Below are 13943 nucleotides of genomic sequence, written 5' to 3'. Positions count from 1 at the left end.
ACCGTATGTCACCGGTGGGGCTTCGGCAGCTCGACGTTTCTTAGCGAGCTACGTAAAAAGCTTTAATAATTGTTTCCAGAAGCCCCACAAATCGTAGTTACTCGCCAAGTCATTGATCGCGTGAAAAATCTATCTGCGGCGAACGGTTATCGAATACCAATTCGCATCGCTTATGACATGGGCGGAAAGCTTTCGTCGACCGTAAGGGTGAGTGAATTTTCCCGCGAGATTCATTACACCGCAGCATCATCCCTGGACCACCACTACCACCCACCGCGGCAAGTGTAACCCGTGCGATCGACCCGTACGACCGAGTGGAGTCTTTGCCCCTCTCTCTGGCGACAGCAGGCGCTCCAGTTCATTCCCGTGTCCAAGTTCATCCTGAGAACACCGGGCGCGGGTTCCGGGAGTTTGCAGTACGCGCGTGTCGTACCCCGTATGTCGTACACCCAGTAAGTATTGTGTCGCGTGAATCGGTCGTAATAGGTTCGAGAATATTCACCGAGTAAAAGTGGTGAAATTTGGCCAAATTTTTTCTTATTTTACCTTGCCTTTCGAAGCCACTTTATCCGTAAGAAACTTTTCGAATAGGCAGAAATTTTTGTGAACAAAAAAAAATCGTTATTCATTTTTATTTTTTCTTTAGATTCTATCGCACGATCGACTCGAGCGATAATCGTGGAAATTAATCGGACACCAAGGACAATACACCTTCGTAGATATTTGATGAGTTCGGATTGGAAAGACGATTTGAAAGTACCATCTGGACGCGACGGGGGTTGAAGTTATCTCGTCGGTGACTGTAACGAGTGCTGTGACCTTGGAGTAAGCGGTTACATGCGACGGAAACATGTTTGCATGCATGAATCGTAATAACGTGAATAACCTTGGAAGAAATTTCGAGGATTAATCAACGATACGTGTATCGACGTGAGATCGTGGTGTTGTTGTAATTCGAACCGAATTCGAATGGGATGTGTGATTTGTTGAGATGACAAATTTAGGGAGACCACAAATCCGCCAACTGATCGGAAAATTTATGAAACATAAAATGGCTGGTCGGAACTTCGAGTCTTAATTGATTCAGAAAATTAGTTCTGATATCGATTCAATGAATTCGTTATACGATAATTAGATTCACGCTTCATCTACCGAAGTAACACGTACCTTTTCATGAAATTTCGTTACTGTACTACGATGACGTTGTCGAAGAAAATTAAATTAACGCGCCTAGTCGGAGCGCAAACTGTGGAGGAATAGAGGATAGAGGAAAAAAAATTTTCAACAAATTCGATGCTATCCGTGATACAGTGTGATAAGAGTTAACTCGATAACATTGAAAAATTTGAATCAAGAGAAAACTTTAATTGACACGAGCCGAAAGAAATAAATTACATCGAAGGGGTTTATTTGCGCGGTTCGATCGATTATCATTTATTTTTCCAATTAAAACTAACCCACCCTTCAAAAGCCATCCTTGTAACATACTTTAATTTCCACTTATCTCTCAATATTACCGTGAATCGAATCGGGAGATTAGAATTTCTCCACAACGCGGATTCATTCCGGAAATTGGAATGCCAAGGGTTAATAGTGTGCTGCTGAAGAATTACCAGCGTCGAAAACTAATATAGGAAAAGAAGAAAAAGTCATACCGAGGAATTGCTAATTTCACATCGTTGACGTAAAGAAAATACTCAAATAAACTCGTCTGTGTGTGTGTGACCAATGTATAAAAAAAAATTGATAAAAATGAAAGAATAAAAATTAAATAATCACAGTGTAATGTGCTCACCTTTATCATGCCGCAAGGAGCCGTCAGAGTAAGTGGTGAGCATCGCAAACCTGATACTTTGCTATGAACTCGCGGCACGTTTCAATCCACTGTAATTTCCGCGTTCGAAAAAATTTTCATACATTTTTTTTCGCATACTTTTTTACCTCCCGATCCTCGGGATCTAGCCATTAGAACTTACGAACAATGAAAAATACAGGCAGATCTGTTGCCCGCCGACCATCGACGACCAGATACGCGCTAATGAAACTGGAAATTTCTAGCGTCTCTTGAACAATACCCAGCAACTATCGGCGGCCCAATTGAGTGGCTTACCGATTACTCTTCTTCCTGATCCGTTCCGTTGGCGAGACTCGTTAAAAAATTTCACGGATTTTTCCCATCTCCGTGCCTCCTGCGATAGCTGAGCGTGAAATCAGCGAAGGTATTTCGAAGATAATTATCAAAAACCGATATTGTTTAATTATACGTTTTTTTTTTTTCTTGTTTTACCTGATTTTTCGTTCCTCTGCTGCCTAACAACGACGTGCGGGTGTTCGGTGTGGGTTGAAAAATTTATGGAAAATTAAGTATTTTTCCCCACGACTCGAACCCAACCAAACTCGACCCAAGAGTTAAAAAATTTTCGGGGTACGGAGTGCAACCGGACTCGGCCGCGATGTAAGGTGTAACCGCTTCTCAAAATGAAATGAGGGTGACGAAAGGAAAAAAGCTCGCTTTCCAACCACTCAACGAATGTAAAAACGAACATCAAGTGGCCGACCCACCACGAGTCGAGAAAATATTTGTACCCAAAAACCGGAAGCTTCAAGCTCCATAAAGCATTTTTCGACAAGAAAAAAAAAAAAAATCAGAGACAGACGGAGAAAAAAATAGGAGAGAAAAGAGAAAAAAAAAAGGAAGAAACAGACATAAAAACGAAAATAGTGGAAGGAAAAGCAGGAAAAAATACAGACTACTTTCCACCCACGCTTATGTATATACCCACAGCGCCGATAAGTCAACAATGGCGGGGAAACTGCGGCCGAATAAACTGCTTTTCGCAATTCAGCTATACGGCATGTAGCTTCGAAACCGATACACGTTTCCATTACCAGAAACGATCGCGAATACAACTTCGATCTTCGATCATTATTTCCACGATATTGAGTCTGTTTCTTCTTTTTGTTTTTCCTTGTCGTGTTATTATTATTTGTTTTTTTTTTTTTTCAACTTTTTGTGTTTTTTCATCCTCTTCGTTTTCGCGTTCGACTGGAAATCTCGACGGAGAAACAAAGTCGATTTTCCTTCTTTCCCGTACCTTGTAATGATTCGTGGCCTTTGTTTTTCGTACCATTACTTCGTACCGTTTTCCAACGGTAATCCTACCTCCGCGGAAAATAAGATTCTATAATTTCAGCGTATGAAACGCGAGGTAGGTACGCGACATTCATCGAAGAAAATACGTGACACACGTTATGTATAGCGCGGAGATCGAGGTCGTCTTAAACGAAAACGTGCTCGTTTCTTAATTCATGAATCGCTGCGAGCTCTCAACTATCTGATTTTATTGCGGTTTTACTTGCGGGAATATTCCGTGTAAAACATGGACATTTTATGGAACTTTATAACGTTGAAGATGAAAAAAAAGAAAGAAAGAAAAAAAAAAAAAAAGAAATGGAAAGAAAAAATTATTATGAATAAATAATAATTACACGATGGACGAACGGAACGGAATGAAGAAAAGAACAGAACGGAGTTTCGCGTAATTAAACTTGTAGCGTTAGAAATGCAGGGACAAAGTAGAAACGGCAGCGAGTATAATATGTATACGTGGGTACGCCGTAATATACGTATATTATAGAGGCAATACCCACGTACCTTATACGAAGATGAATTCTTTTCGCAAGCAGATTTTGTAATTAATTTCAACGTTTCCATACTGTGGACCAAACATATACCCATAGGATATGAATATTAGTTGGCAAGTGAAAATCACCGGTAATATTACACGGTCTTTTCGCGCTATGAATTAGCTACGTTTCTACTTTTTCACGTTCATAAATTATACGATATATTTCAAATGAAACGAAAAAAAATCCATTCGACCAATCAACTTCTCACGAGCGAAAGACCGGAGAAAATGTCGACGCTTTTTTCGATATTGAATTATTCTCGAATATCCCATACGATCGGTTTACAACTCAACGTCTGTAGTAAACTTTAAAACTAATGGTTGTACGTAGAGAAAACTTATAATTGTCACCTCCGTTCTATATACCCCTTCCGACTTATATAGCATCTAGACCGCGCCGTACCAAGTGCGGGATATTTTGTCGAGGAGCACTTCCTTCGCAATTAGACTGGTTACAAACGAATTCCGAGAGTTCACTCCTCCATTTTATTTTTTATTTATTTATTTATTTTTTTCTCATTTCCATTTCGTTTTTCAAATCTCAGCGTATAATTACGTTACGGGGCAACGTTTGATGTTGCATAAAGTACGGCCTAGAAAGAAGTAGAGGTTTGAGGAAAAAGAAAAATCAGAAAAAAAAAAAAAAAATCAAAAAAAAATTATACAAGAATAAGAAATGTGGGAAAGGTTGGGGATAATCCAAAGAAACAATGGGCGTGGTGTGAAGTCGAAGAAATCGCAGTAAAAGGAGAGAAAAAAAAAAAAGAACCGGAGAGAAAAAGTCGGATAGCACGGTGGTGTACGTAAGAAACGTTCTTCGGTTGTACTCGGGGTGGAGAGTTCGGTGGATTTGACAAACGAAAGGCATTTGTTTACCGAGACTAATTCGCTTCGAATCGGCCCCAGACTACCAAATAAGAGTTCGCGTTCGGTCTAGAGATTCTACTTTTATTTTTCGAGCTCATTTTTTTTCATCTCTCCTTTTTCCCTTTTTAGATCCGGTTCTCTCCCGCACTTGCCGAAGTCTTCTCCAAGGGCGGAAATGTTTACCCTAATTACACCCGGCGTTCGAACAAATCTCGTTCGGGTTCCGTAGCCCCCGCGCGCTCCCCAGCCACGCAGCTTTTTCCCGTTTTTTTTTCCCTTTTTTTTTTCTTTTTTTTTTCTTTTTTTTTTTTTGTTTCACTCATCCTTTGCGCGCGTGCGAAACTTCGTAAATACCGTGAAGAGAACTTTTCGCGTGTACGAGTAGAGGGAGGACTTTGTTCGAAAATCCCGGTATATAAACCGAACGACAGGAGAGGCGTACAGATACATTGATTATGTTTTTTCTACTTTTTTTTTTTGTTTTTTTTTTTCAAAGGGTGAAGTCGAAAGGGTGAGACGAAGTAATCGAAGTGGTCGCGGGTATTAATCAGACGAGGCTCCGGACGTCGTCGTGGAAAATTATTTAATACAAATAATAACGTTATGATCCGAATACCTGGAAGCACTACGCGGGTCCGGAATATGCACACCGGTGAAGGCGCGGAGCTTTCGTCTCGTGTAAGGCTTCTTGTTAGTTGAAGATGGAAAGCCAGTCGGTGGTATGCATTTCATCAAGGCTTGTCGTTACTACTTTGCATACCCTGTATACTATACCTATACAACGTACGACCATTCGCTATGGGGCACCCCTATTCACCGCTCCTTTTGAATAGATGCCTCAATCTCTGTGGCTACAAGCTTGAGTTTCAAGTTTCTAGCGGTCAGTCGGTATTGTGGGTACGTAGAAGATACGGAGTTGCCATCGCTTTGGCCACCGACGCGCTACTTTCTTACAATCGACGTACGTACCTCGAACGACGAAACTTTCGCCATTGTCGAATCAATTTTCTTAACGAATGGTTTCATCGATTATTTAAAAATAAGATTCCACTTTTGGTTTTTTTTTTTAAGAGAATAATTATTCAACAATGTCCAAGCACGGTAAGACGTCGAGGTGATTGTATGAAACTGTGGAAATGTCCCAACTGTTTCAACGTCGAGCTGCGAGTACGCTGAATATTTACAATATAAAGTATGCGATTAGGATGTAAATGGCAGAGGTTACCGCGGAATGGGACTTGGTCGAAGGACGTTTCTCTCCAACTTCTATACGAAGAAAGGGTAGTACACCCTTAGATACGCGTACCTACCGCGAAAATCTAGGAGAGGGGGTAAAATAATTTCGACAACATTATTTCTGACATTCTCGCAACGTTTGGTAAATGATAACGGTCTCGGCTATACATGTAGACGCGGCGTTGGTCGACGGTGTTGGATACATCGTGGCCCCCGTAACAGCCGAGAGAAAAGGTTGGGAAAAGAACGTGTATACATATATGAATGGAAAGAGAAAAATAGAAAGGGAAAAGTCAGGCCGGTTTTGGGAAGGGCACGCTGTCAAATAAGTTGAAAGCTTTATTAAAATGAAGCGGTGCGCGAAAAGTCCGCGAGACGACGAGGACGATGAAGAGCCAGGGGGGGGGGAGGGGGGGGGGGGGGGGTTGCTGCCGGTGCTACTGCAGGGAGAGAAAATGGAGACAAAGGGGGATATACCGAGAGACGCGTCGCGACGCTCGAAGAAGAAACGAGGAACGAGGAGGAACGGGGTGCGAGTGAAACTCGCCGGCGAAGGGGCGACCGGCGAACGGAGGGACGGAGGGACGGAGGGACGGAGAGGGACACGGCAGAGACGGTGTAACGCTAGCTGCAGAAACAATAGCGAAGCTAGATAGTAATACTGACATTCCACGAGGAATGCAATAGGGATGATTAAGGCTGGCCAGTTACTCGAAATGACTTTCAGGTGGAATGAACGAGTTGAACGCTGTCTCTGATGTTGAAGTACATCAACCCGACCGAGAGGAACGATTCTGAACTCCGCTCCCGGTGACTTTTCACCACCAGGGTGATCCACTTTTTTCGAAATATTTTACCGAAGAGGTGCTTTTCGGTTCGACGAACAGATTCCGGCGCCTCTGGTACACAACCGCAAATGACGTATACTGTGTATGAAAAATGTACAAAAAAAATTGTCATACGTCTAATTGACAAAACTATCCGCTATTCCGCGATGACGGTGAACATTGAAAAGTTTTTCTCGTATACTTTCGTAGCGGTACAACTTCCGGTACGGAACCAAAGGTAGTGTCATTTGTTCGCCGGTTTTATATCCGAGATATACCCGGCGATGGCATTGGAAAAGGAAATGTGACAGTCCAACAAGAGGGGAAAAAAAAAAATAAATAAAAAAAAAAGGAATAAAAATGGTACACGGCCTGTTTCGAAAAGGGTTATCTAATGGTATTTTCGAGGGCTAATGCTTCTTGGGGCGAGTGTAGAGTGATGATGTAACGATTTCGAGTATATTTCGAGAGAAAAATCTTCTTGAATATATACCTAACGACCGGCACTTAGACTGACCTAAAAATATACCTATTCGAGAGTGAAACACACTTTGCAAGTTTTGCCGGTATAAGAAAAACGGAAACTCGCCAGTTCTATAAATCACGTCTCTACATCGGGCTCCCTGTACAAAGGTCCGACTAAAGAAAACATCCATTCATCCCTTCGTGGCAAACTACTCTTTCGAGCTCTCTTCCGAGTTTCGGAACAGCTCCGCGGACCCGGCCGGACCTCCACGCCACGCTGAGGTGTCATCGCGCGCGGGTGCGAATTCCGCTCCAACTCAAAGCAACCGGAAAACATCCGGTCAAGATCTTCCCTCCGAACGGTGTAGGCTCGGATATCGCAGCTTGGAAAGAATTGAAAAAAAAAAAAAAAAAAGGAAGGAAGGAAAAAAAATTGGGAGAGGTGGAATCGTTCGTCGTGTGGTTTGTCATGGCGTCGCCGACCGGCGAAGATCTAAATTAAGTGGGAGAAGTATACGGTTGAATAGCAGAGGAGCGGGAGATCAATCCATCCCGCCATTAGTGGTGGTTATGGCTAAGGAATAATATTAATCACGCGTCCGTTTGTTCGCGATTTTGCGATGCTTCGAATAAATTACAGCTACTCCGCTGCGCGGCGTACGGACTCGGTAAAGTCGGCAGTACCGAGACACGCGAAACGTTTCCATGGAAACGAGGTGGAAAGAGAAAAGAGGAAGAGGGTGAAACGGGGGGGGGGGGGGGGCGAGGATTCCGTTGTTTTCTTCCTCCCCATCCCAACGGTGTTCTCGAAGCGTTCGCTACCTCCCTTAAGACCTCTCGATTTTCCCTATTCGTCCCCAATTTATTCCCCCGTAGCATCCCCAAAGTCTCACCAGCCGAAAAGCAGCGGCAGCAGCTCCGGCACGATCGCTACACGCCGATTTTCAACGCCCATGGCTCCTAATTCCGATTCCAATTCCTGCAGTCGTCGGGGTACTATCCTAATTCTAATTCGCGTCCCGTTTTATGGATCAGAGGCGTTCCCGGCGACTGGGCGTGAGAAACAAGGCCGCGGCGGAGTTAAACGCGGCAGGCGAAATTCGGGATTGAATAAGGTGGAATATTATGAGACGCGGTGCCAAAGTATGAGCAAAACGGACACCGCGCACCACGTGATCACAATAAGCTTCCGCTTCGAGACACGCTACTCACAATGGCATATTTAAGGGTAGCTACCGGAGCGGCGCCGGGAGCTCAACCCCTTAAGACTCGAGGACGCGTTTCCACCGGATGTACGCCATTGCGGAATATATCCCCGAGGCGGTCGGTGAATCCCAACCTCGACGGGTTTTCGCATTCTCCAAGATACGTCGTACTGTCGCGTTGCCGGGTACGAAAGGTAGATGTGTCTTTTGAACTTTCAACGGTCTCGTTGATGTTGTTGTTGTTGTTGTTGTTGTTGTTGTTGTTGCTGCTCTTCCCGCCGCTCACGGCTCGTTAATTATTACAATCATGCCACCGCGATAACACCACATCGTGCGGTTAAGAAATATCACGTCCGGGTTTTCAAAATACCCGTATAACCCCCGCGCTTCTATTTATCCCAGCGCTGGTTTCCCCGGTTTCAGGCGAACCGCGTTAAAATAAAACGAGAAGAAGAAAAAAATCTGATTACGCAGAAGACACATCTCCGCGTCCTTGTTCGCTCAACTTTGAAAACCACACATTCTGTTTTGTCTCCATTTTTTTTTTTTTTTTGTTTTTTCTCTTCTCTCTCCTCTTATATTTTATTGCATCCTCGTGAATTCTTTGACTTTTTCCGGCTTTGAGTTCTGAGCTTGCACATCCGTTGCCGCGGGGCGTGCTTTTTGAACCTCGATATACGCGCTGACATTCCCAGCTATACAACTCGACTCTTGTCCCTTTGATCAGCGAATTCTCAACTCGAAAGTTTCGTCGTTAGCGGCAGGACACCCAGGAGCTACGCGGTCGTTGTACACGTATCCGCCGCGCACACACACACACACACGCGCGCGAGCACGCACACAGAACTCGTCTCATCTGATCGAAGCCCGGGGGAAGTCAAGTGTCCGAAAACAGCCAAGTCGAGTGCGATTCGTCAATAACTGATTCAAATTGGCGTACAATTATACAAATCAAATCAACACCTTGTCGGTTCAAGAGGCTGCGGACCAATCGACTACCGTGTCAATTAAAATCGACGAAATAAATGCGGGCAATATTCACGGCAGGCGTTATCGTCCTTGTATTTTATGGAACAAAACAGAATTTTTTTTTTTCAAGCGATGCCGAAGAATTCAGGCATTCTTGTGTCTGCACTGTGCCAGAGAAAATCGTCAGAACGCGGTGCGTGAGGGAACGAATATTTGGCTCGTTCGGATTTTTTTAAATCCTCTCTATACGTATAGCACAATTTCAGTTTTGAGCGACGAAGTTAATGAAAGTGGAAAAACGAAATCTCGAAGATCTCTTTCAGTTTTGAACTAGTATCGCGTTTTTTCCCCGTAAGAATCCTCAACCGTGAGTTTTGCGTACCCTATAGAATTTCCGTCTTCAGCATCTAATTGCGTCGTAGCTCAATTCATATTCATCAACGCAGTAGCTACGGTACGGAGACTGTATGACGAGAGCGTTGCGCTGCACGAGCTTTACGCGCCGGATCGATTATTTAACGCTCTTTGAACTAACCCGTGTATTGAGTGCGCAAGTTGTGACGAGTCGTTTTCTCTTCAATCCACGATTTCAATTACCGTATTCCCGCTAACCAGTTTCTGTTGACGGATACCGTCGCGCGACGTCTTGCGTAAAAGTGAATTTCAAATGGTCGGAAAACGTACGTCGAACGTCATCGATATCCTATTGTTTAACGAAGACTTGCGAAAAATCGGATATATATTCAGTCGTTTCCGATTCAATCTTCGAGTTTCCGGGGGTGTGGCGTTCGAAATGTTAATAATAGTTAAATCAAAGTTGTCGGAGTTTATGAGCCATCGGTAACTATGGTTGGAGTCAAATGATTCTCCTTCACTTTCCCCTCACCACTGCGATATCCGTTACCGTTCGCTACTGCAAATTGGCAATTTGCTCGGAGTTCATCCCACGGCTAAAGGTCAGAGGGCGGATAGCAAAAGCCGTACGAAAGCGAAGTAAACGACGCGGAGATGACGCCCAAGATGAACAAGAAGACGAAACTGGGAGGATCGAGGACCATAAGTCACGCTGAAATTTCAAAAGCACGGGACAGTCCGGGCCCTTTGTTTCCTTTTTTCTTCGAATTACATGTAATTGGGACCTGATAAAACTTTACGCAGATCTTCGAAATACCTATAATTTGAGAGGCCAAAAACTTTCGTACAATTGACAATAATTACTCGGCTTTTATGACTTCGTTATAACCTTGGAACTTTAATTTTCATGTCAAACCTTCAATTAATTACCCTTCCCGCGCAAATATACCCTCACTCCTCTCAAGGTTGTTCCAATTTTTTTTTTTTTTTTTATTTCGTATAAATATATATATTTTTCTTTTCTTATCTCCCATTCAAATTAGTTTCAAACGTCGGGTAGATAATAACGATAACGAGTAAAGACAAACATAAGGAAATAAACTTCTTCTCTCAGACAAATTCCATAACGGGTTTTAATGAAATTCTTGTTGATTTAATAAATCAATTCCATAATAAATCCGGTGCCCAGGGACGTCGCAATAATTCGTTCACTCGGCCCGTTTCGTTGCTATGCTATATCTATGTATACCCATCTTACTTTGGGGCCCCTAAGATCGCTGGGATATAATTCATCCCTACAGAGATTGTGATATCGAGGATTCTGCATCGGCTCGAGGCGATCAGTTTCTCCTCGCTCCGTACGCCACCGGTGGGACATGAATTCCGTAATTTTTTTAAGATTTTCGCTCAGTGCCATCGCGGCTGTAATCGTTATATAACAAAATTCAATAATTTTCGGTATATTCAATACCCAGAACATAAATTCTCACGGAATGGTTATCGAGCGGACAAACGACGCACCGCTTACAACGACAAGGCTTCGCTTGCAGATATTTCTCATTTTTTTTTTCTTTTTTTTTTTTTTCAATTTATTCATCCGTTCAATCATTATCTATGGTTCAATCTCTCCTCTCGCCACAAAGAGAGTCCGTTTCTCAAATTTATCCTTGATCAAAGTATCCCCAATCGATAATCGAATCTCTGCGATAATTATCGCCGAAAATATATCATCGATGTTAAAAATGAAAGGGGATTCTTTAGTTTCGCGGAGTCGGAACCTTCGGAATATAAATTGCTTTTGTGACGGAAGGTATATATACGTTATATATATATATATAACGCAATAAAAGTGAGCCGCGCGGCATGAACCAGCTGCCTTTGTTAATTAAGGTTCTTTGGTCTTGTAGAACGAGCTGCAAAATTCCCGAGCGAATTTTTTGGCGCGCCTCGAGCTGTAGGTCGGCGAGGCGGTGGCCGTGATTCCAGACACCCACCCCCCCTCCCCCCCTCTCCCCCGCACCCCGGTGGCGAGAGCTGTCAGCCTGCAAAGCTGTGGTTAAGCTTTTGGGCCCGCGTACGGCGTCGCGCTTTGGCACGGGCGTTTGCTTTTGCTGGGATAATTATCGTTAAGTGGTTAATGGAAATGCTCATGCAACACCCGCCGGCGCGTGTATATATTTATTAAAATATAGATATAGCCCAGCGTAACGTATACCGAAACGCAACGAGCGACTTGATCCCCTGCAATCTCGTAAATCGTCACTCGTGAATTCATTCTTTCCGCCAAAGGGATCAGCGCGTGTAGTGGAAGTACCTTGTTTGCATAAGCGACCGAAGGGCTTTGCGCGGAAAAACATTCATTCAATTTCATACGGTATAATCACCGCGCCTTGGCTACGAGTTATCGTGTCATTGCAAAGAAAGCTCGTCGTTTACTCCACCCACCGTTGGGTATACTCGAATCGCGTAGTGCGATTGAAATGAAAAAACAAGCAAAGTACAAAGAAACGGTAGGATTTGGTCGAAATACGATCACATTGCGATCGATCGATGGTAACGTTGATTGTATAGTAGGTTTGAAAATGCGTGTGATTTTCACGGAGTCCTGTACAAAATTTTATATATTAAGTAAAATGGAACACTCGAAGAATTTATGGTGTTCCCGAGTACCGTAATACCCCATTCTTAGCCCTTCAGAAGAAAGTCCCGAGGAGTTTCCCATGAATCTCAAAGTTTGCTTGTATACGAAGTTTTCGCTCTTTTATCTAAGTGATTGACTCACCGCGATTCAAAGTAAAGAACGTGAACGTAGTGCATTCCCGTAAAAAGCTTGATTTTCAAGATCCGTCCCACTACTCCTGATACCTGTCCCTTATCTTATGGCTTTGCGGGAAAGAGGTGAACGTGTTGGATTTACTCTTTTGCCAAAAGATTCGTGGCGGTTGCAGATAGTTACTACCATTTACGGTAGCAAACTTAGGGACGCTACTTTACGTTTTATGTTTGGAAGCTCTTCTCCGTGGAAAAAAAACTCTACCAAGTTGCTTGCGGAGAGACTCAAAACTTTCTGCTCGCTCTGCTTTACGGTAGCGATACCTACACACCTACGTCTACACCCCTTCGAATGTGGGGGGGGAGGGGAAAGGCTGAAGATTAAGACGGTACGTTGGATACGTGGATGGTTAGGGTGTGTAATATATCTAGTTTTGTTTTCTGAAAGCTTTTCCGTATCCTGTTTCTAAACGAAGACTGAATTTAATACCTTAAGATACAGTTTTACCCCATAGATACTGCTCAACGTACGTATATTACACCCGTACGCCGTAATAATACTACTAGAAAGTTTGGAGATGTGATTCTACGAAGGTTATACGACTCACCTAACGATACCGAAGTACGAATTCCACCTTCAACTTCGACCCACTTTCCTTCGGGATAATTTTTCCACGACTTCGCTCGCTGGATTCTGTAAAATAAAAGAGAAAAAATAAAAAAATTGAATCGTTAGAAATTGATTACGGCAAAAACTGCAAATTTAAGGTTTACCCCGATATCGGATCTCTCTTTTGAAAAACGGCTCGTGTGCCCACGTTGTTTTTAATCGACCGAGCCCCCCGTAGCCGCAAGTAAGTTCGCGTAGCTGTTGGCGACAGTCGCTATTAAAGTTAACGAAACTTTTGGAATCTCGCGTTCCAAAGTTCATAATCTTGGAAGCGCGGTGCCCGACGACAAAGACGAAAAATTCATAACTCAGATTTGCCGGGCGTCCAGTTCACGTTGAGCCACCTAATCGATGGTCCTAAATTACCAAGTCTAGTTTCGACGTCCGTTCGGCCGAAAATGAATACCGGAGCTCTTTTTTAACGAGTCTTTTTTGTTTCGTGAATTATTTTTTCATTATTTTATTTTATTTTTTTTTTCTCCTCTCAGTTCGGAACTTTTTCTCGCTAGATAATGCATCATTTTCCTCTTCATAAATATTCCGATCCCCCGGTTTGTCCCCGAAGGAATATAAGCGCACTTCTATTTTTACGCCGTCTAACTTCCCACGAGACACGCTCGGCGGGCATCGTTCCACCGATCCATCTCATCCTGACTCCAAGTGATCCGCTTCGTAAAAGATGCTCACCAAATATAACACAACATACCCCGACTGCGAAATTTCACCGCCGTTCCACGCTCGACGTGTATGTACATCGAATTTTCGAAGCGAACTAACTTCACTTCTACACTACCACCTGTGAACCATTTCGAACACTGCAAATGGCAATAACACGTCAAAAGTCTACCCTACTACAAGTTCGATGTGTATGGCTACGCTTATACGGCAA

The 13943-nt window shown here is 43.3% G+C and overlaps 1 protein-coding gene across 1 annotated transcript in view; it reads left to right on the top strand.

The window, feature by feature from the left end:
• Window positions 1-328: 328 nt before the first annotated feature.
• Window positions 329-13943, top strand: part of LOC105685828 (neuroligin-4, Y-linked) — a 198926-nt gene continuing 185311 nt past the window's right edge. Inside the window, exons 1-2 of the mRNA XM_048651849.1 lie at window positions 329-452; window positions 647-1830. The gene's annotated coding sequence lies outside the window, so the exon portion shown is untranslated. The remainder of the gene's footprint in view (window positions 453-646; window positions 1831-13943) is intronic.

The sequence above is a fragment of the Athalia rosae genome, chromosome 3 (genome assembly GCF_917208135.1).
Source record: "Athalia rosae chromosome 3, iyAthRosa1.1, whole genome shotgun sequence".
NCBI lineage: Eukaryota > Metazoa > Arthropoda > Insecta > Hymenoptera > Athaliidae > Athalia > Athalia rosae.
Note: the sequence above shows the minus strand (reverse complement) of the source record. Positions and strands in the feature narration are given on the sequence as shown.